This window comes from Diabrotica virgifera, chromosome 4 (genome assembly GCF_917563875.1).
Source record: "Diabrotica virgifera virgifera chromosome 4, PGI_DIABVI_V3a".
NCBI classification, from domain to species: domain Eukaryota; kingdom Metazoa; phylum Arthropoda; class Insecta; order Coleoptera; family Chrysomelidae; genus Diabrotica; species Diabrotica virgifera.
Window position 1 is genome coordinate 220,150,992 of NC_065446.1, and position 22,164 is coordinate 220,173,155.

Genomic DNA, 22,164 nt, shown 5'->3' on the forward strand with positions numbered 1-22,164 from the left:
GCAGTCACTGAAGGTTTTCACCTCCGATTTCGTAGAACCTCCATCGATTTTCATGAAAATTGGTGAGTAATTATAGGATACCTCAAGGAACAAAGGTGACATGATGCTAACTTGCGCTTTTACCCTGGGGGTGGATGCCACCCCTTCTCGGGGGTGAAAATTATTTTATTAAAAATAATACCATAAATCGACAGAAGGACAAATTATAAGCAAAATTTGTTATATAAAGTTATAATATAACTCAATACTTTTTGAGTTATTAAGCACCAAAAATTTTATTTTTTCGTAAAAAAATCATGTTTTAAATGGGTTTTTCACGTACAGTCAAACCTGCCATATCCGGATCAATGTGGCGACAGACCGATCCGGATATGAAAAAATCCGGATATCAAGACCAATACTTCTTTTACAGTCTCTGAAACGTTTTCTCCTTCACACATTCCAGTAATCAACGCCGTCAATAACTTTCGTCGATAGACGCGTTTTATATTCTATAATACATTATTTCGCCATCTTTTAGTTCTTCTTTTAGTGCGTTGTCCAACAGCAGGACTGCCTTTTTCGGTAGATTTCGGTAGATCCGGACGGCGCAGAACCGTCCGGATATGGAGATGTCCGGATATGACAGGTCCGGATATGGCAGGTTGTACTGTATAACTAAAAAACTATAAGCTTTTGGAAAAAAGTTATTATTACTGAAATTGAAGATAATAAAAAATTTAATACATTCCTCACTTAAAGAACTAAACTAATGTTAGTTCAAAGTGAGTTATTGGCCATTGAATGTGTATTTTTTTCGAAGCGTACTCAAATCTAAGTATTCAAGCTTAAATAACGGGAAAACGATGCAATCTATAAAATATACCTGCTAAGCATTTGTCAAAGTAGTTCGGAATACCTATCAAATGAGCTTAAGAACAAGTTAATGGCATCAAAATTGAGCAAGTTATGATGAAAATAAGAGAACCCTTTGGAATTTTTTAGGAAAAAGTGAAAAATCAAACATACGCGATTTCCACAAAAAATAAAATTTATAATAATCCTTACAAGAACTTCTTTGTATTAGCATAAGTAATGGTTTCAATAATTTTGACCGGTTTAAAATGCATATTTTTGAAAAAAAGATATAATTTAAAAAAATCATAATTTTTAAAATTATTGTAATTTTCATATTCCTTTGATAAAATATGATATATAACGTAGAAATGATATATAACCAAATTTTAGTTTTTTCTGTGACAAATACTTTACCTGTTTTACTATTTCTATAAGGTAAAAAATAACCGAGATAGAAACGTTTAAATCTTAAATTTTGCTGTGAAAACCATGCAACCGGGCCATTTAACCTTTTATTTCTAAAAAAAATAAGGGGTTTAAAAGATTAAGCTCAACGTGGTGAAATAGCACTTGAAATTAACTTTCAAACGGTTTTTAGATGAACCTGACATCGTAAAAATGAACGGAGTTATTAAAAAAACAGTAACATTTTTTGGAAACATTTTTAAAAGATAAATTTTGAAAAAATTTTGGAGCATAAATTTTAATGATATGAACATGTTCGGGGGCTCATTTGATAGATATTTTTAAGTACTTTGACAAATGTTTTATAAGTTTATGTTATAAAATGCATCATTTTCCCATTATTTCAGCTTGAATACGTAGATTTTTTTAGTCGCCGAAAAAAATATATTATCAATTACCTATAACTCACTTTTAGTTAACACTAAAAGGTTTTTCTAGCAAGGAGTTTATTTCATTTTTTATTAGCTTCAATTTTGATAATAATAACTTTTTTGTAAAAATTTATAGTTTTTGAGTTATTGATGAAAAATCAGTTAAAAACATGAATTTTTCTCAAGAAAAATTAAAATCTTTGATCTTTAATAACTCAAAAAGTTTTGATTTATTTTAATAACTTTATATAATAAATTTTGCTTAGAATTTGTTACTCTATAGAATTATGGGGTTATTTTCAATAAAATAATTTTCACTCCCGAGAAGGGGTGGCATCCACCCCCATGGTAAAAGCGCAAGTTGGCACCATGTCACCTTTGTTCCTTGAGATATCCTCTAACCACTCAACAATTTTCATTCAAATCGATGGAGGTTCAACGAAATCGGAGGTAATAGCTCATATTCACCTTCATTGACTCCACTATATGTTGTATTTATATGATCTGTAAGTTTCATCAGTTCGAAAGTGCTTATAAAAGCACCAAGAACGTGTTTTTTTTTTTGTTGAAAAACAAACATATTCACTCGCAAATAACTCGAAAAGTATTAACTTAGTGAAAAAACTGTATAGAACAAAAGTTGCTTAGAATTAATCAATTTATCCACTTCCGGACTTATTTTAAAGGTTTCTTTTTTCACCTCCGAAAATCGGAGAAACTCGCCTCCAGGGTAAAAGCACACATCGGCACAATATCACTTGTTTTGTTTGACATGATGCACGTGTATGCCAAATTTCATGTCAATCCAAGTGGTTTTTTAAAAATTAGAGGAAAAAGCGTGAGTAAACGTACTATAAACCGGAATTTTTGCAATAATTTATTAATAACAAAGTCGGAACGTGGTTTAAGCTAGCACGACTAGTGGCAATCGATTTAGCGTATAAAAATACTATGAAAAAGGCTACAAACTGTCTACAATAGCGCATTATTTCGAGCTTTTCGGCGAATAAACAATTATTTTGTTGAAATGATGAAAGGGTTGCCAATGCGAGTCCATTATACAATTGGATATGGTAATTGAGTCAATACTCGCAATCTTTAGTTTGTATTTTTATTAGTTGTTACATAATCGTGGGGCAACCGGTTTCGAGTCTTACAATATATGACTCATCATCAGGCCCAGTACAAAAAAGTCTTCTCAATACAAACTACAAGATAACAGCCATTGAAACTGTTCCACAGCTAAAGATGTACATGCAGTCACCAGCTCCCATAAGGATAGTTGATCGATCAAACAACCTTTAGTCTCTTATATTGTAAGTTGTGTTCAATGTGGAACTTGGAAAAGAAAAATTCTTATGTTCCTAAAGACGTGTGTTTTATATCCTTCACAGTTGTTTTTTGTCAGGCTTAGCCGTTGTTTTTATATGTTTTATGTTTAGTAAATGTAAAAATATTTAATAATTTAATATTGGGACAACACTCACAAAAATTCCACATACACAAATTTTAAAAAAGTTTTTTGGTTGCCAAGACTTTTTATTTTATGTCATATTTTATTTATTTTAAATTTTATTTATTTTATATATTTACTATATTTACCAACTTATTTATAACAAATTTCGGTGCGTTTTGATTCAGTTCAGTCTTTTTACGAGCCTCACTGAAGAGAAGCAGACCTAGACACACGTGCTAGAGGATGGTAAGAGACTCGGATTGAATCGAAACCATCTACGTTTATTTTAAAAACTAAAGTATATAAAAAGAGAATTAAACGAAAGATACTTACGAGGCAGCCTGTGCTCAGATTCACACAGGTTTATTAAGGTAGGTGTGACTTAGTATCTCCTAGATTTTTGTCAGCACTGCCAAGGCGGTTCGCCGTTTAGGAAAATTTTCCAGTTGTAGGGTAAAAGAAGGCTGCTAGTATCTGGGCTAGCTTCGTCCAAGTTACGACCCTGAAAAGAATAAAAAAGGAACATTAATTCAGTTCAAAAAATACAAAAAAATGTTTATTGACAAAAATTCAAATGGTAATGTTACAATTCCCTACATCACGTAGGCCGGTCTCGGCATTTCTAGAGACTTCCGGAGACGGACCAAACGAACACAGAACGAGTTTAAACAATTTTCAGGCGCCAGCCACCAGCTCGTCTAAATATATTTAATTCGATGTTATTCTTTTTGTTCCATGCCCGACCTAGAATATTGTAGAACATAGGGTCGTAGTATATTTAAGTTGAATTGTTTGGGCTTTAGGCTCAGTCGTAATTTGAATTGTCGCATATTAAGAACGTCAAAAATAAATTGTACAAATTAGATATAAATTATATATTTTTAGAATGTGTGTTATAAATTATTGTAAATAATAAATAGAATAAGTAACAAGTGTGTGTAAATACGTTAAAAATGAAGAATAGAAATTATGTTTTAAAAATATAAAATAAATAAAACCATAACATTTGGTTCCATTTTAGTATTGAAATTTTACAAAAAAAAAGGAAGTATAGTTCTGCATATTTTAGAATTTTTTAGGTAATGCCAATTATCTTCTTTATATCATGTTTATACTGTTATTTTCTTTTATATGTTTAGCTTTCTCTTATCTGTACTGACTAACTTGTTTTATCGGATTCGTTTCTCGAAACTTACTCAATTCCTTTCCTTCATGTAATTCTTTTTTTACCTACTTTTGTTTTTACGTACACTTCGCTGATTTTTTTGGTATATGTACTATCAAGGATTTAATTTAATTTTATGTGGTATTTTCCAAATCCAAAATTAAACAATATTTTCCAGTGAAACTTTCAAATACTTTGAATGTCACGATTCTTTTTAGGATAGAGGGGATTATGATATGCGATATCAACTTACACATTGTAATTATTAAAATTAATAGATACTCAAATATTAACTGATAACTTAATATTACATAAAAGTATTTATTCCGTGTGATAATAACAATGTTAATTACCAACAAATATATATTTACGTAGATTATTTTAGGAGCGATTTTTTAACAAAGCAAAACAGAAGATTAATAAACAAGGAATTGCAGCAGTACAATTAATAAGTCATATAAATTTTGCAGTTCGATAAGAGAGGGCATTGTTATTAGCTCACTTTTTGTTGTTGCTGGTACACCCTTCATACGAACGTATGAGTTTTGTTTCAATCTGTCAATACTTTGTTTACAAGCTGTTTAGTATAGATGTGTCACAGTATTTTTTTACAGTGGAAAAATCAAAAGTATCGTTTATGATTAAAAGCGTAGGAAATTTATGAACGAACATTGAAAGTGTATAAGGACTCTTCGCCTTTAATAAGTACAGTAGAAAGAAAGGTTGCTGAAGTTAAACGTGGTTGTAAAAGCCTTGAAGACAATCCACGTCAAGGACGTCCAAAAACAGCAACAACACCAGAAATCGTAGAAAAAATACAGGATATGGTATTGGAAAATAGTCGAGTGACTGAAAGAGATTTAGTAGAAGCCTTAGGCATCTCATTGGGCAGTGTAAGCAATATTTTGACTGAAGTATTGGGTTTCAGAAAGCTCTGTTCACAATGGGTGCCGCATTCGCTAGCGATGGAACAAAAACACATTCTCAGCAACATTTAGAGTGTGTTCGAAAAGATAAAGTGGATTTTGTGAGTCGATTCATCATTATGGATGATACTTGGGTCTATCACCATGATCCTGGATCAAAACAAGAGGCAAAGGCCGTCCGCACATGAGTCGATCGAAAACAGGTCTCGAGGTTCGCGTCTCTTGCTCGTCTTGTACGAACCCTGCGGCACAAGCGATTGCTCTCCGCACACTAGTCGATTCAGTTTGCTCACATCTTTTTATTTATCAACCCAAACGACTATTTAGATCTGTAAAAAGTACGGTATTGTTACATTTTTAGTATCATTTGTATACAATGAGCATTATACAATTGAGGGTTCTATTTCCCCAAAGAATTTTATAATAAACACCTAGAAACAAAAGTTCAATGTTTTCAGAATTTTATATTACAAACAATATATTTCCACAAAGTTAGTAGGTAGTACTACAATCAATGAACATAACATGCACCGATCTTTAAATAAAAGTAAAATTTCATTCAGCGCAAAAAAACAACAAAAAACGAAGGAAACAAATAAAATAAACTACCTATTATGACTAAAAACGTGCGTCTCACTCGAACTTTCTCGTGCACTACGGATCGCAAGAGACGAGAGTCGTACAAGACGAGGAGATTTGGCAATCGTAAACGCCTCGTGTACAGAGCCCAATGCCACAACGAAGGAACTTGAGTGGCAGGGAGAAATCTACGCGATTTGAATCGAGCCGAGTGCTTCGAGCGTCGCTCCATGTGCGGACGGGCTAAGGGTAAGGACATAACAAGTAAGTCGAGGTGGATGTGTAGGTCGCGGTAGATGCCACTAGTTAAGTCGCGGTCGATGTCGACAGCACATAGCAAGGAGGTCACCTGCGCTGTCAGTCGAGCTAGAACCACTATCAAGTGAAGTAGTTTAATGAAATTTGAATGACAAAAAGACTGTGCTTTTGCGATGTTGTGTCAGTCAAGTTATGATAGTGATGAAATGCCAGCTGTAAATAATCAGATCCTCCTTCATAGTTTAAAAATTTACTGAATTTAATTACTTTAGAAATTCAAAAATAAACTAAATACAAAAAAGGGATTATATAAAAAGTATCAACTCAGATAGCGCAGGTAATAACAACTTGGCTTCTAACAACGAATCAATCACAGGAAAGCATCACAGGGCCGCGCAGTAGACATCCATGTAAAACGAACTCAAAAGCATCGATGTAAACCTCCTGGATGGCATCCCTTACCTCCTGGATGGCATACCCTTAGGGTAAGCACAGAACAAGTAAGTCGCGGTGGAGCTGTAGCTGTCGGTCGCGGTCGATGTCGACATCCATGTAAAACAAACACATTGTAATGAATGGAAGCGAACAGAGCAGGTAAGTCGCGGTGGAGGTTTAGCGCGATGCCATCCTGGAGGTTTACATCGATGCTTTTGAGTTTGTTTTACTACTGCGCGGCCTACAAGGATGCTTTCCTGTGATTGATTCGTTGTTAGAAGCCAAGTTGTTATTACCTGCGCTATCTGAGTTGATACTTTTTATATAATCCCTTTTTTGTATTTAGTTTATTTTTGAATTTCTAAAGTAATTAAATTCAGTAAATTTTTGAAATATGAAGGAGAATCTGATTATTTACAGCTGGCATTTCATCACTATCATAACTTGACTGACACAACATCGCAAAAGCACAGTCTTTTTGCCATTCAAATTTCATTAAACTACTTCACTTGATAGTGGCTCTAGCTCGACTGACAGCGCAGGTGACCTCCTTGCTATGTGCTGTCGACATCGACCGCGACTTAACTAGTGGCATCTACCGCGACCTACACATCCACCGCGACTTACTTGTTCTGTGCTTACCCTAAGAGTGGTGTAAAGCTGGTTCTTCGCCTCTGAAATGAGTTCGTGTCCAAGAATCGGTCCAGAAAGTGTTACGACTCAGCTTTTGGGATGTGATAAAGAGTGGTGTAAACCTAGTGCTTTGTCTCTGAAATGAGTTCGTGTCCAAAAATCGGCCAAGAAGGTGTTAGACTCGGCTTTTGGGATGCGAAAGAAACTTTGTTAGTTGCAAACTAGTGAAACAATAAATTCTGAATATTATTGTAACCGTTTAGATCAGCTGAAGGAAAAAATTCGTGAAAATGAGCAGGTTTGCAGAAAACTAAATCCTTTTTCATCAGGACATTGCACCGTGTCATATGAGCATTTTGAAAATGGCTAAAATACATGAATTAAAGTTCGAATTGTTCTAGCATCCACCGTATTCACCAAATTTGGCCCCTAGAGACTTCCATTTGTTTAAATATCTAAAAAATTCATGCATAGTGTATGTTTTCAAAAAACTTTTGATAGTGTAGTTTTTTGAAAACATACACCTGTTTGCCTTTCTGACCTATTTAGAAGTGTGTAAAGTCTTACAGTATTTTCCAATTCTTCCAAATTCTCACTTCAGGGATGGAATTCATAAATTGGAATATCGTTGGAACAAGTGTATTGATGTTCAGGGAGACTATACTGAATAATAAAATGTATTTGAAACCAAAAAAAATTAGTTTTTCTTATCGAATCTTTACACAAAACTTATTGAACAGTCTATTAACATATCAAGAAAGTTGCAGATACATACCATCATTCTCTTTGCCTTATCCCTATGCGGGGTCGGCTTCCCTAATTGCATTTCTCCACACAATTCTATCTTGGGTCATATCAATGTTAATCCCCTTTACTAACATGTCCTGCCTGATCCTCTCCCCCAGGTCTTCTTTGATCTTCCTCTCCTACTCCTTCCAGGAATCTGCACTTCAGCTATTCTTCGTATTGGGTGGTTAACGTCTCGACGTTGAACATGACCAAACCGTCTTAACCTATGCTCTCTCATTTTGGCATCAATTGGTGCCACACCTAGACTTCCCCTAATATACTCATTTCTAATTGTATCTTTCTTTGTCACTCCACTCATCCATCTAAGCATTCTCATTTCCGCCACATGCATTCGTTGTTCCTCTTTCTTTTTCACTGCCCAACATTCAGTTCCGTACATCATAGCCGGTCTTATGGCTGTTTTATAGAATTTTCCCTTCAGCTTCACTGGAATTTTTCTGTCACACAACACACCATTCGCTTCTTTCCACTTCATCCACCCAGCATCCAGCCCTAATTCTACTGCACACATCTCCATCTATTTCTCCATTACTCTGTAATACCGATCCTAGGTACTTAAAACTATTGCTTTTCACAATCATTTCACCATCCAAAGATAACATTTTATTTGTAGTGACTCCATCTTTAAATAAACATTCCAAATACTCTGTTTTTATCCTACTAAGTTTTAAACCTTTTTCCTCCAAAGCTTGTCTCCACTGTTCCAGTTTTTGTTCTAAGTCTCTTTCACTATTTCCTATTAACACTACATTGCAGATACACATTGAACATATTATTATAATAAAGGTAGAAATAGACGACTAGAGGTGACTATTAGGAATCTAGTTTATCTACTAACTTCAAGCAATAGTTGCTTGTTTTCTTGTTTTTTTTTTTTAAGATAGAACAGTAACTTTACTAAACTTCTAAACACATTATTTTCATTTCAGATTTTTTCAACACAAATATGTATAAAGTATAACAAATAGCGCAAACAGTCTTCAAATTAGTTTTAAATGAGTAAAAAATGTAGAGCACCTACATAAAAAAAAATGAAAGGAAATTAAAATAGGAGACAAAATATTTAATAAAAAAAATTTTGACCGAATCAGAGACGAAGGTAGAAGTCATTTTGTACAACAAAAATTTGAATCTAAGTAGAATTCATTTTCATTTGTAAATCTTACGAGGATGGGTACGTATTTTCCGCTGCAATGTTATTCAAATGGGGATTCATTTTTTTCGAATCCTGAAAAAACTAATAAGTATTTTTGAAAAATTTAAACGCAGAATGAAAATTACGTTATTAGCGAGAGCCGAAAGTCCCTGGAGTGAAAAACTAAGAGAAAATTTAGTGTGATTTTGAATTTCAAATATCTCATTCAAAATAAACTTTTTATTTATTCTAAGGGACTTTCGGCCCTTCATAATAATTTAGTCTTTCACTATGCGTTTAAATTTTTCGAAAATATTTATTGGTTTTTCAGGATTCGAAAAAAAAATGAACACAATGTCTGTGGTAATATTTTCCAAATCTATCTTTGTCTTACAACGCACTCAGTCGAATATAATGTCAGTCAGGCAGTGACAATCATGCAGTGACAATCATGCAGTGACAATTTTAAATATTTGACATGGCATCGGGAATATTTTGAGTTGTTGATTAAATAATATTGATATATAGTGTATTTGATAAATAATAATTGATTTAAGACGTGAACTTAATAAAAAGTTATTTTTTGTGGAAAATCCAAGTAGAGAATACATAAGGATAATATATTCTGTGATCTAAATCCAAGTATTTTGTTGTTAAAGATGTTCAAAATTGTAAGCGTTCCGTAGTAACAATATATTATTAAAAAATCACTTTAACACTTTTCCTCTTTTCTCTATTGAGTATTAGTTTTTTTTTGTACATATAAATGATTACAATCACTGAATACATAGTGAAAAAATTATCACATTTATTAACTGAATTAATAATTTGCAATTATACAAATAACAGTTATCCAAGAACATTCAAAAGCCATCTCTTTAAGTTAATGATGACATTTTTAAGTAGAATGACATTCTAGTAATATTTACATATCCATACCATTACATATTCATATCAATAATAGAATTACTTCAATATTCTTGAAGAATAAAGCAATAATATACTAAAAAACCTCTAAAATCGGACAACAGATTTAGGAAATACGAGACATCAAACATGTCCCATTTTTAAGGTGGTCCGTTAATTTTGATGCTTAGTGTACTTTAAAACGCATTAAAGGAAAAAGGGCATAGGCGCAAAATCTCGCGCCAATGTGTTTTAAATGCATTAATTTTTTTCGAATCCTGAGAAAACTTATGAGTATTTTTGAAAAATTTAAATGCAGAATGAAAGATTACCTTATTACCGAGGGCAGAAAGTCGCTGGAAACTTCTGTAATGTTTATTTTAATAAGTTACAGGGGTGAAGAAAAAGAGACAATTAGTGTGATTCTTAATTTCAAATATCTTATTCAACAGAATTTTTTTGGTTATTCTAAGGGACTTTCGGCCTTCAGTAATAATTTCATTCTGCGTTTAAATTCTTCAAAAATACTTTTTGAAAAATGCAAAATACTTTGTTTTCTCAGGATTCGAAAAAAATGAATGCATTTAAAACACATTGGCGCGAGATTTTACGTCTACGCCCTTAAAAAAAAGAATGTAATTACCTGAAGTCCGTGGGTAAATGGGACTTTGTTTATAACATATGAACACATGAAAATTTTTTTGGATAAATCTGTGGACTACCAGCGGGTCATCTAGCCACCGTTATTAAAAAAGAACACTCAAAAACTTTGGAAAACTCATAACAAAACGCGCGAACCGAGCGATGTGAAGTATTTTAGTATTTAAGACTTTAGCTAGCGTGGTTCCGAAAGATATATCACTTATCCCATCCTAAGATACGACGCTTCAGCGTATCAGCATGTGTTGTAGAAGGAGTGTTAACAATTCGATTATTCAATCAATTAATCTCATATTTTGATATACCTATCATGAATGTGCATGATGAAACTACTATCAATTTAATGATATTCAAGGAAAAAATTTTGAGAACTTGATAAAAAACCTTGATTTAAAGTGGGGAGAGACCGGGCACTCAAAAAAATGTTTGAAAATTAATTTGGAGTGGATTGGTAAAAGATATATTCGTCAGGTATTTACTAGACACTTATTAAATTATTATAACATTGAAAATTATGTACAGTGTGGGCCAAAGAAAACAATCCAGCTCGATATTTGGCAGTATTTATTAGATTTTAAGGAAATGACGAAGCAGGTCGATTTTTGATATAAGGGGGACACATTCTTACGGTACATGCATCTGTCATTTGTCAACCTCCTCCCTTCCACTTCCCCCACCCCTTATTTTTAAATAATGAATAGTATAAAGATAGTATAAAGATAATGAATAGTATATAGAATAAACCTACCAAATTTAATTTGCATATCTGAACCGGTTTTAGAGCAATAAATAAATCGTCAGTTTGTAAGAAAAAATTCAACATCCCGTATTTCAGAAACGAAGCCTTTGTGGACATATATTTATAAAGCAAACGGTCCTTACTTTTTCATGCAGAATTACTCCTTATAGTAGTCGCACTTATTTAGAAACACCCTATATTGATGAATAACAAGTACGTAACTTTTTTATTAACCCACTTAGTGAAAGAATCAAAAACCAAATTGTTAAGAAAGCCTAAGGCTACAGTTGAGTTTTAAATTTACATACGCTAGAATATTCCACAGGGTCTTTCAAACTTTGAGGAAAACACACACTATCATTGTTACACCCGGTATACAATGACATTTACCTGGTTAGCAATAATAGTATTACGTCAATATTCTTGAAGAATAAAGTAATAATATACTAAAAAAACCTCTAAAATCGGACAACAGATTTAGGAAATACGAGACATCAAACATGTCCCATTTTTAAGGTGGTCCGTTAATTTTGATGCTTAGTGTACTTTAAAACGCATTAAATGAAAAAAGGGCATAGGCGCAAAATCTCGCGCCAATGTGTTTTAAATACATTAATTTTTTTCGAAATCTGAGAAAACTTATCGAGTATTTTTGAAAAATTTAAATGCAGAATGAAAGATTACATTATTCCCGAGGGCAGAAAGTCCCTGGACTCTTCTGTAATGTTTATTTTAATAAGTTACAGGGGTGAAGATAAAGAGACAATTAGTGTGATTCTTAATTTCAAATATCTTATTCAACAGAATTTTTTTAGTTATTCTAAGCGACTTTCGGCCTTCAGTAATAATTTCATTCTGCGTTTAAATTTTTCAAAAATACTTTTTGAAAAATGCAAAATAGTTTGTTTTCTCAGGATTCGAAAAAAATGAATGCATTTAAAACACATTGGCGCGAGATTTTGCGTCTACGCCCTTAAAAAAATAATGTAATTACCTGAAGTCCGTGGGTAAATGGGACTTTGTTTATAACATATGAACACATGAAAATTTTTTTGGATAAATTTGTCGACTACCAGCGGGTCATCTAGCCACCGGTATTAAAAAAGAACACTCAAAAACTTTGGAAAACTCAAACAAAACGCGCGAACCGAGCGATGTGAAGTATTTTAGTATTTAAGACTTTAGCTAGCGTGGTTCCGAAAGATATATCACTTATCCCCTCCTAAGATACGACGCTTCAGCGTATCAGCATGTGTTGTAGAAGGAGTGTTTAACAATTCGATTATTCAATCAATTAATCTCATATTTTGAAATATCTATCATGAATGTGCATGATGAAACTACTATCAATTTAATGATAAAAACTTGAGAACTTGATAAAAAAAACCGTGATTTAAAGTGGGGAGAGACCGGGCACTCAAAAAAATGTTTGAAAATTAATTTGGAGTGGATTGGTAAAAGATATATTCGTCAGGTATTTACTAGACACTTATTAAATTATAACATTGACAATTATGTACAGTGTGGGCCAAAGAAAACAATCCAGCTCGATATTTGGCAGTATTAATAGATTTTAAGGAAATGACGAAGCAGGTCGATTTTTGATCTAAGTGGGACACATTTTTACGGTACATGCATCTGTCATTTGACAACCCCCTCCCTTCCACTTCCCCCACCCGTTATTTTTAAATAATGAATAGGGGTCGTGTGCTAGCTCATTTGAAAGGTTATTCAATTCTCTATTCAGTAATATAAACATTACCATAATTATTTATACAGGGTGTCCAAGAAAAAATATTTTAATTAAATTAATTGACAAAAAAAGAAGAATGTATGCAATTTATTTAGTTGAATATTGAATTTAAGCAACAAACAATGTTTATTTATCAAATAAACATTTTTTTATGTTTTCTGTCAGCAGTAGAATGTATTTTAAGTTAAATAAATTACATAGATTCTTCTTTTTGTGTCAATTAATTTAATTCTAAATAATTTTTCTTGGACACCCTGTATAAATAATTATGTCAATGTTAGTATTACTGAAGAGAGAATTGAATAAGCTTTCAAATGAGCTAGCACACGACCCCTATTCCCTATTTAAAAATAAGGGGTGGGGGAGTGGAAGGGAGGGGTTGACAAATGACAGATGTATGTACCGTAAAAATGTGTCCCCCTTAGATCAAAAATCGACCTGTTTCTTCATTTCCTTAAAATCTAATAAATGTGTACTGCCAAATATCGAGGTGGACTGTTTTCTTTGGCCCACCCTGTATACGCAGTGGTCCAAAAGTCTGAAAACGCCTAATTATCTCTTAATTGGATGGTCTTCTTCTTGCAGTACCGTCTTCTATCGGAGGTTGGCTACCATCACAGCAATTTTAACTTTGTTGGCTGCAGCTCTGAACAATTATAATAATTAATTGTATTGAACTGCACCCGTACCATTCCCTTAAATTTCGCAACCAGGAAATCCTTCTATGTCCCAAATTTCTTTTTCCCGAGGGTTTTCCTTGGATTATGAGCCTTAGCAGGGAGTACTTTTCGCCTCTCATTATGTGGCCTAGATATTCCAGTTTTTTCGTTTGTATTGTTTTTACGACTTCACATTACTTCCCCATCTTCAGCAAAACATCTTGTTTTATCACTCTATCTGTCCATGGCCACAGCATAGAAAACGCAACAGCAGTGACACACTAGAAGGCGGGAAAAGTTTGCGCACTATTACTGCGCAGATTGTCGGCCATTTTTCGCGTAGTACCAGACAGTGTAGAAAATCGACAGTGTTGCCGATTTGTACATAATTATCAGATTTACGTAACTTTTATGACATTCTGATAATAAATATTTTTTAACATAATTTTATACGTATGCCTCTGGGAATTATGTCAATAATTGGGACATAACACAAAATATTGACAATGAATGGCGATTGTTTTGTTAATCTTTTTCAGAAATTCCAGAAAATATTCAAAAAGAATCTCTTACGGGTAATAAAGTTAGTGCAATAACTGATACTGCAGCAATGCAGAAATAAAAAAAATCACCTATTCTTAGATATCGTTGTCTGTCGACGATTAAATACGATCTGTGAGCAAATATTAAATTAGTGTTAGCAAAAGTGAAGGAGTAAAAGAATGTTACTCCTTTCAAACAGACAAAAAATGTTAAATTATTTTAATCACATAAAGTCTTCATTTTCACAAGATGAGGATGAGGAAATTTTATTTGAAAGCGTTCCAGATGTAGTTTTATTATAGTATAATATATTACATATAATTTTGTTACAAGTATTTCTGAATTAACAAGTTGAATAAAATAACTTTTTTCTTCCAAGAAACTACCAAGATCAAAAACTTTAACATAATCACGACCCGAAGGGGAGTGAAATTATGTCAAAGTGTCACGAGGGCAAAAATTCGATAATAATTTTAGAGATCGAGTGCAATTTGTTGCGATTATTTCATGAATAAAACTGTTCAAAACCAAAATTTTATTGTAATTTATTTATGTAAGTACAAATTAGTACAATTAAACACACAGTTGTTATAAATATTTGACGGTTGAAAGTCATCACTTTTATAATTTTTAAAACATTGTCATTAATATCACTAAATGTATTTTTTCGTAGCAACGAAGGGCATCTGACGTAATATACTTGACGACGGGATATTATCAAAAATTATCAGTAGTAATTGCACAAGAGCTCTGAAATTATTGAATTTTTCCCGAGTGACACTTTGACAGTTTTAATTTCACGAGCCGAAGGCGAGTGAAATTATGTCGAAAGTGTCACGAGAGCAAAAATTCTATATTAATTTCAGAGGTCGAGTGCAATTTGTTGTGATTATTTCATGAATAAAACTGTTCAAAACCAAAATTTTATTGTAATTTATTTATGTAAGTACCATTAAACACACAGTTTTTATAAATATTTGACGATTGAAAGTCATCACTTTTATAATTTTTAAAACATTAATTGTCATTAATGTCACTGAATGTATTTTTTCGTAGCAACGAAGGGCATCTGACGTAATATACTTAACGACGGGAGATTATCAAAAATTATCGATTTAATTCAGATTTCTGTAACTTTCTATTGGTCAGAATCTCCTATGAATGAAATAATCAGTAGTAATTGCACAAGAGCTCTAAAATTATTGAATTTTTCCCGAGTGTCACTTTGGCCTCTCTCTCGAGTGTCACTCGCCTTCGGCTCGTGAAATTATGTCAAAGTGTCACGAGGGCAAAAATTCTATATTAATTTTAGAGTTCGAGTGCAATTTGTTGCGATTATTTCATGAATAAACCTGTTTAAAACCAAAATTTTATTGTAATTTATATATGTAAGTACCAATTAGTGAAATTAAACACACAGTTGTTATAAATATGTATTTGACGGTTGAAAGTCATCACTTTTATAATTTTTAAAACATTTGTCATTAATGCCACGGAATGTATTTTTTCGTAGCATAGGCGTAACCAGGGGGGTTTTGGGGGTTATAACCCCCCCCCCATTGGGATGTACTTTGAGCTCTATACACTTAACACCATAGCCCTCAGAGACCTTCCAGTAGTTGTAACCCCCCCTTTCAGGTAGTTGTAACCCCCCCCTTAGGATCATCCTGGTTACGCCTATGTTTCGTAGCAACGAAGGGCATCTGACGTAATATGCTTAACGACGGGAGATTATCAAAAATTATCACCTTAATTTGCATGTCTGTAGCTTTCTATTGGTCAGAATCTCCTATGAATGAAATAATCAGTTTAATTTTTATTTCTGTAGCTTTCTATTGGACAGAATCTCCTATGAATGAAATAATCACAAAAATGTACTTGAAATGTTGATTTCAAACCATATCTCTCCCCCCTCCCCTTAACCCGTTGTTGCATAACACCATCCAATTATGAACATTACAGATTTGTCACATAATTACTAACCACCTGATGCATTCCAGAAATTTTTAAGTATTTACATTTTTTTATTTTCGTTTTTTATCAATGTTATGATTTAGATACGTAATAGTACATCTTTGAAGTTACAAATACAATTCACTTTATGTAATGGAATGTTCAATACATGTTATTAATTAGACTGATAACGGAACTATTCATATAATATTGTGCCATAGTTATAAGCTTCTATATTAGGTATATCATGCCTTAAACCTTATTTTATTAAAAAATGATAACTAATAAATAAAGATTTCAAATTTACAAAAAAAAAATCTTTGATAATATGAACAACGTAATTATGTAGATTCAAAGGTTCAAAGCATAAGTTGACAAAAGCTTTAACTCAAGTGTAGTCATTTCTCCCTCCTTCGGTATTGTTTTAATACTTCGGTTCTCTAACATTCGTATAATGTGACCAAGCCTTCTAGCTCTTTGGCAGACTTTGTACGGTACTCGCCCGTCGTTTAAATTTCGTTTTTTTATTAAGTTTTACTGAAAACTCTATGCATGACTTCAATTTTTGTAAAAAATTTCTTGAGAAATGATTTTGTTGGCCGTGATAATAAAATGCCCGTTATATTGTTACCATTCAGTGTAATTTTAACCTAAATAATCTGTGCTTTATCGTTGTAAAACTGTATTGCGGATCTCAAGTATAGATTTCAGTTATGCTTTGTCTAACGTGGTCAATTATAGTTTTTTTTTGCAAATATTCAAACTACTCCCTTTAACGGCCGGTTTCACAAAGTAAAGTTAACTTGTGGTTAAGAGATAACCAGAGGTTACCCCGAAATATACTTTTCACAATATCAGGTCAACGGCGAAGTTGTGGTTAACTGACAGAATGGACCGCGATAGTCGTGACGTCAAAACGTCAAAAAAAGGTTTCCAAACACGTTGTGTCTAGGTACACGCTAAAATATACGCAAATAAAAAAGTTAAACTTCATCAAGCTAGTGACTATTTAGCGTGGGCAGTGACTGTATATTTTGATACACGCTATTTTAATATGTTTAGTGTTTGTTTGATAGAAAAATATTTGTTATGACCTTTAATTCTACCTAACTTTTTTATTTGCGTACACGTTAGCGTATACCTAGACACAACGTGTTTGGAAAAATTTTGACGTTTTGACGTCACACTATCACGGTCCATTTTTAACCAGAGGATGGAGTGATCATAGATATATAATACTCTAGATTGCGCCCTGCGATCTTAAAATGGGTGACCGTTGCGACAGAGATAAATGAGCCTATTTGGTCGGTAGTCTCTTTTTAATTTAAGGGGAATATCGACGACGTGACTATCCCACTTTATCGAGTAATATGTGTTGACAGTTGGAGCGGGTGGTGACGAGAAATGGTCTTTGGTCTTCCGACATGGATAATCGTGGTTCGAATCCCATACCAACTTTACCTTTTTTTATTTTTATTTAATCAATATTGCGTTTATTAGATATTTTTACATCTGAAAAATGGACCTAAGTAAATCTAGCAGATAATAAATGTACGTATGTATAGTAAGTTAATATTGGAATACATAATTTGTGAACTGCATAGTAAAATAAGTCATTCGTTATTAATATAAATTCGTCCTTATTCGAATGATGTGAAGTGAACAATATTTGTTTTGCTTCTACTTTTTTAAAAAATTGTAACAATAGTTTCATAAATAAAAATAATGTCTAATTACTTATAATTGAATCGGTCATTTCAAAAACAGCAAAGTCCACAATTTTGAGAAACTAACTTTTTGAGAGGAATAGACTCCTTTAAGATAAACGTTGTGTGCAAAAACGACACCAGTCCAGTAAAAACATTAGGAACAAAACTACAATATAACTCTGAATTTTGATGTCATCCATTTCATCCATCTTTCGACTATATAGTTAAGTTTTCTTTGCTCTTCTGTAAAATTAGGAATATGTGACTCGTGTTGTTTTTGAAATGACCGATTCAATTAATAAATCGATGGTACATTATGTTGATATTAATTATTGGTAATTTTTTACGAATATTTTTAATTACTTTATACTATTCTACCATTAACTTATTAAAAAAAATAACATTGGCTTTTATATTTTTAAAAATCTATAGGTACCTACACAGTTTTTCTTATTTGTTATATATTTCTTTGCATATATTTATTTTAGAGATGTAATAATATCTAATAAACGCAATATTGATTAAATAAAAAATAAAAAAAGTAATGATTGGTATGGGATTCGAACCAGGATTATCCACGTCCGAAGACAAACGACCAGTTCTCGTCGCCATGCGCTCGAACTGTCAAACCATCTAAAATACTCGACGACAGAGTAGGATAGTGACGTCGTCGATACTCCCCTTGAATTAGAAAGAGACTACCGACCAAATAGGCTCATTTATCTCTGTCGCAACCGTCACCCATTTTAAGATCGTAAGGCGCAATCTAGAGTATTATAAATCTATGGGAGTGATGGTTAAGCTCTTAACCCATAGATATATAATACTCTAGATTGCGCCCTGCGATCTAAAAATGGGTGACGGTTGCGACAGAGATAAATGAGCCTATTTGGTCGGTAGTCTCTTTTTAATTTAAGGGGAATATCGACGACGTGAATATCCCACTTTATCGAGTAATATGTTTTGACATTTGGAGCGGGTGGTGACGGGAAATGGTCTTTGGTCTTCGGACGTGGATAATCATGGTTCGAATCCCATACCAGCTTTACTTTTTTTATTTTTATTTAATCAATATTGCGTTTATTAGATATTTTTACATCTGAAAAATGGACCTAAGTAAATCTAGCAGATAATAAATGTATGTATAGTAAGTTAATATTGGAATACATAATTTGTGAACTGCATAGTAAAATAAAAGTCATTCGTTATTAATATAAATTCGTCCTTATTCGAATGATGTGAATGTTTGTTTTGCTTCTACTTTTTAACAAAATTGTAACAATAGTTTCATAAATAAAAATAATGTCTAATTACTTATAATTGAATCGGTCATTTCAAACACAGCAAAGTCCACAATTTTCAGAAACTAACTTTTTGAGAGGAATAGACTCCTTTAAGATAAACGTTGTGTGCAAAAACGACACCAGTCCAGTAAAAACGTTAGGAACAAAACTACAATATAACTCTGAATTTTGATGTCATCCATTTCATCCATCTTTCGACTATATAGTTAGTTTTTTTGCTCTTCTGTAAAATTAGGAATATGTGACTCATGTTGTTTTTGAAATGACCGATTCAATTAATAAATCGATGGTACATTATGTTGATATTAATTATTGGTAATTGTTTACGAATATTTTTAACAATTACTTTATACTATTCTACAATTAACTTATTAAAAAAATAACATTGGCTTTTATATTTTTAAAAATCTATAGATACCTACACAGTTTTTCTTATTTGTTATATATTTCTTTGCATAGATTTACTTTAGAGATGTAATAATATCTAATAAACGCAATATTGATTAAATAAAAAATAAAAAAAGGAAAGATTGGTATGGGATTCGAACCAGGATTATCCACGTCCGAAGACAAACGACCAGTTCTCGTCGCCATCCGCTCGAACTGTCAAACCATCTAAAATACTCGACGACAGAGTAGGATAGTGACGTCGTCGATACTCCCCTTGAATTAGAAAGAGACTACCGACCAAATAGGCTCATTTATCTCTGTCGCAACCGTCACCCATTTTAAGATCGTAAGGCGCAATCTAGAGTATTATATATCTATGTCTTAACCAGAGGTTATCCTAACCTAATTTCGTTTTATTGACAGGGCAGAATGTAGAGTGTATACACGTAGGTACACGTAAATTATAATTACAGATATGAATTTATATGATGTACTTAAATGCATTTAGCATTTCAGCGGCCAATAATTTTTCGATTGTTAAATGATTTGTTTCCTGGGGTAATTATTAATACACATACTTATAGTCTCTTGCTTGCTACATGTTTTTATATTAATTTAATTTTAACGATTTTGGCGAAAGACCGTAAAACAAATATTATTATTTTAAACAAAACTTAGATGTATAATGTGCATGTAATATACAGCGTGTGTACTTTAGTTGGGCACGTTTAGGAAGCATTTTTAATATTAATTTTACGAAAAAAAGTTAATTCAAAAAAGTTCTGCATACTAATTTATATGGTCCAAAATCTAAGATGCAGCCATCATATATCAAATTTTATTAATCTCATAGGAGATATGTTAAAATGTATGAATTTTTAAAGCAAAATAGCAAGAATCCACATCAAAACTATGATTATGCAAATGAAACCAAAAGTCTCGCAGTGAATATCCTAACCACACATATACACACATTTACTTTTCCTTAATCTGCAAAATAAACTCCACAACTAAATATAAAATCCCTAAATAATATATACAACAAATAGTCCTAAAGAAATATAACAATTTATTGAATTTATCCTAATAAAAATCAATCAAAATTCATCCGACTCGTCAATGTTCATAATATACTCATCAGCTGATCTGATAATTCTCCATAAAAATGTTATTTCTGGTGATCATTGTCCATAACTTCCTACCAACATAAGAAAAATAAAACAAAACTTACGGTCAACTAACCATGATTGAATCTGTGGTTGTGAAACAACAACTGTCAGTTAGACTGAGGGTAAAGGTTAGTTGACCGCTAGGGTTAACCACAGATTGTGAAACTGGCCGTAAGGGGGTAGGCGCAAAATCTTGGTCCAATGATATCCAAATGCATTAATTTCTTTTCGAATCCTTAGAAAACTAAAGAATGAAAGATTATATTATTACCGAGGGCCGAAAGTCCCTTAGAATAAACAAAAAGTTTCTTTTAAATAAAATATTTAAAATTAAAAATCACACTAAATTTTCTCTTTTGTTTTACACCATTTAACTTATTAAATAAACATTATACAAGTTTTCAGAGATTTTCGGCCCTCGGAAATAATGTAATCTTTCACTCTGCGTTTAAATTTTTCAAAAATACTTATTACTTTTTTCAGGATTCCAAAAAAAATGAATGCATTTAAATAGCATTTGGCCAAGATTTTGCGCCTACCCCCTTAAACAAGCCGTATAATTCCTTAAAAGGTGCTACGATAAAATACCAATACGCGATCTGCCTGTTTCTATACTATTTTTTTTTTAATTCGAAATACTGAAAATACTCCGTTAAAACCACCCTAAAATTCTGTCTTTTGCGACCACACAGAAAACACTAACTAATCTTTCCTATTTAAATATTTTTCTATAAAAAGGAATACATTCTCATTTCTATTTTATTTGCCGCATCGTTGACGAAATCAACATATCAAAATGCAAGAATGTTTCGAGGCCCCTGTGAAAGGGTAAGATATTTTTTGTATCTTTTGTATTCTTTATATTTTTATCTTTTGTTTCTTCGCCTATTTTCTATTGTTCCAAAGTTTATGCCAGGTTGTTGCACTAAGAATCCAAGTTTATCCCAGTTAGTTAATTGGAAATCTGATTTTTTCCTGATTGGAAGTTCAGTTTCTCCGAATCTAAGTATGGAGAACTCTTTTATAAAAGATTCGGATAGTGCTAAAGTCAGGATTCAGTTGATCTGAATAACAGCTGTATCTAAATTATTGTGAGTACTTGTTCTTCTATTTTCAACTATACCGGGTGTCCCAATAAGAATGGTTCTCGGCCATATCTCAGGAACCGTTTATAGTACAGCTTTGAGAAAAAAAAATATAACAAAAGTTGCCTCGGGAAAAGCCTGGAAATTATTTTCATAATTGTAGGTCCACCGCTAGAGGGCGTAATTAAATATCAACAACTAAAATATCAAAAGTTTACAAAATT

General features: G+C 32.6%; 1 protein-coding gene across 4 annotated transcripts in view; it reads right to left on the reverse strand.

Annotated features, from left to right (window-relative positions):
- LOC114338766 (ornithine decarboxylase) overlaps positions 1 to 22,164 on the reverse strand; it is a 200,129-nt gene that overhangs the window by 129,784 nt on the left and 48,181 nt on the right. Inside the window, exons 1-2 of one of the 4 annotated variants that reach the window (XM_050648681.1) lie at positions 12,370 to 12,674; positions 3,463 to 3,631 (exon numbers count right to left, since the gene is read on the reverse strand). The gene's annotated coding sequence lies outside the window, so the exon portion shown is untranslated. Of the gene's footprint in view, positions 1 to 3,462; positions 3,632 to 10,619; positions 10,927 to 12,369; positions 12,675 to 22,164 lie in introns of those variants that run through there. The other 3 variants (XM_028289378.2, XM_028289375.2, XM_028289376.2) reach the window with 3 other exon arrangements.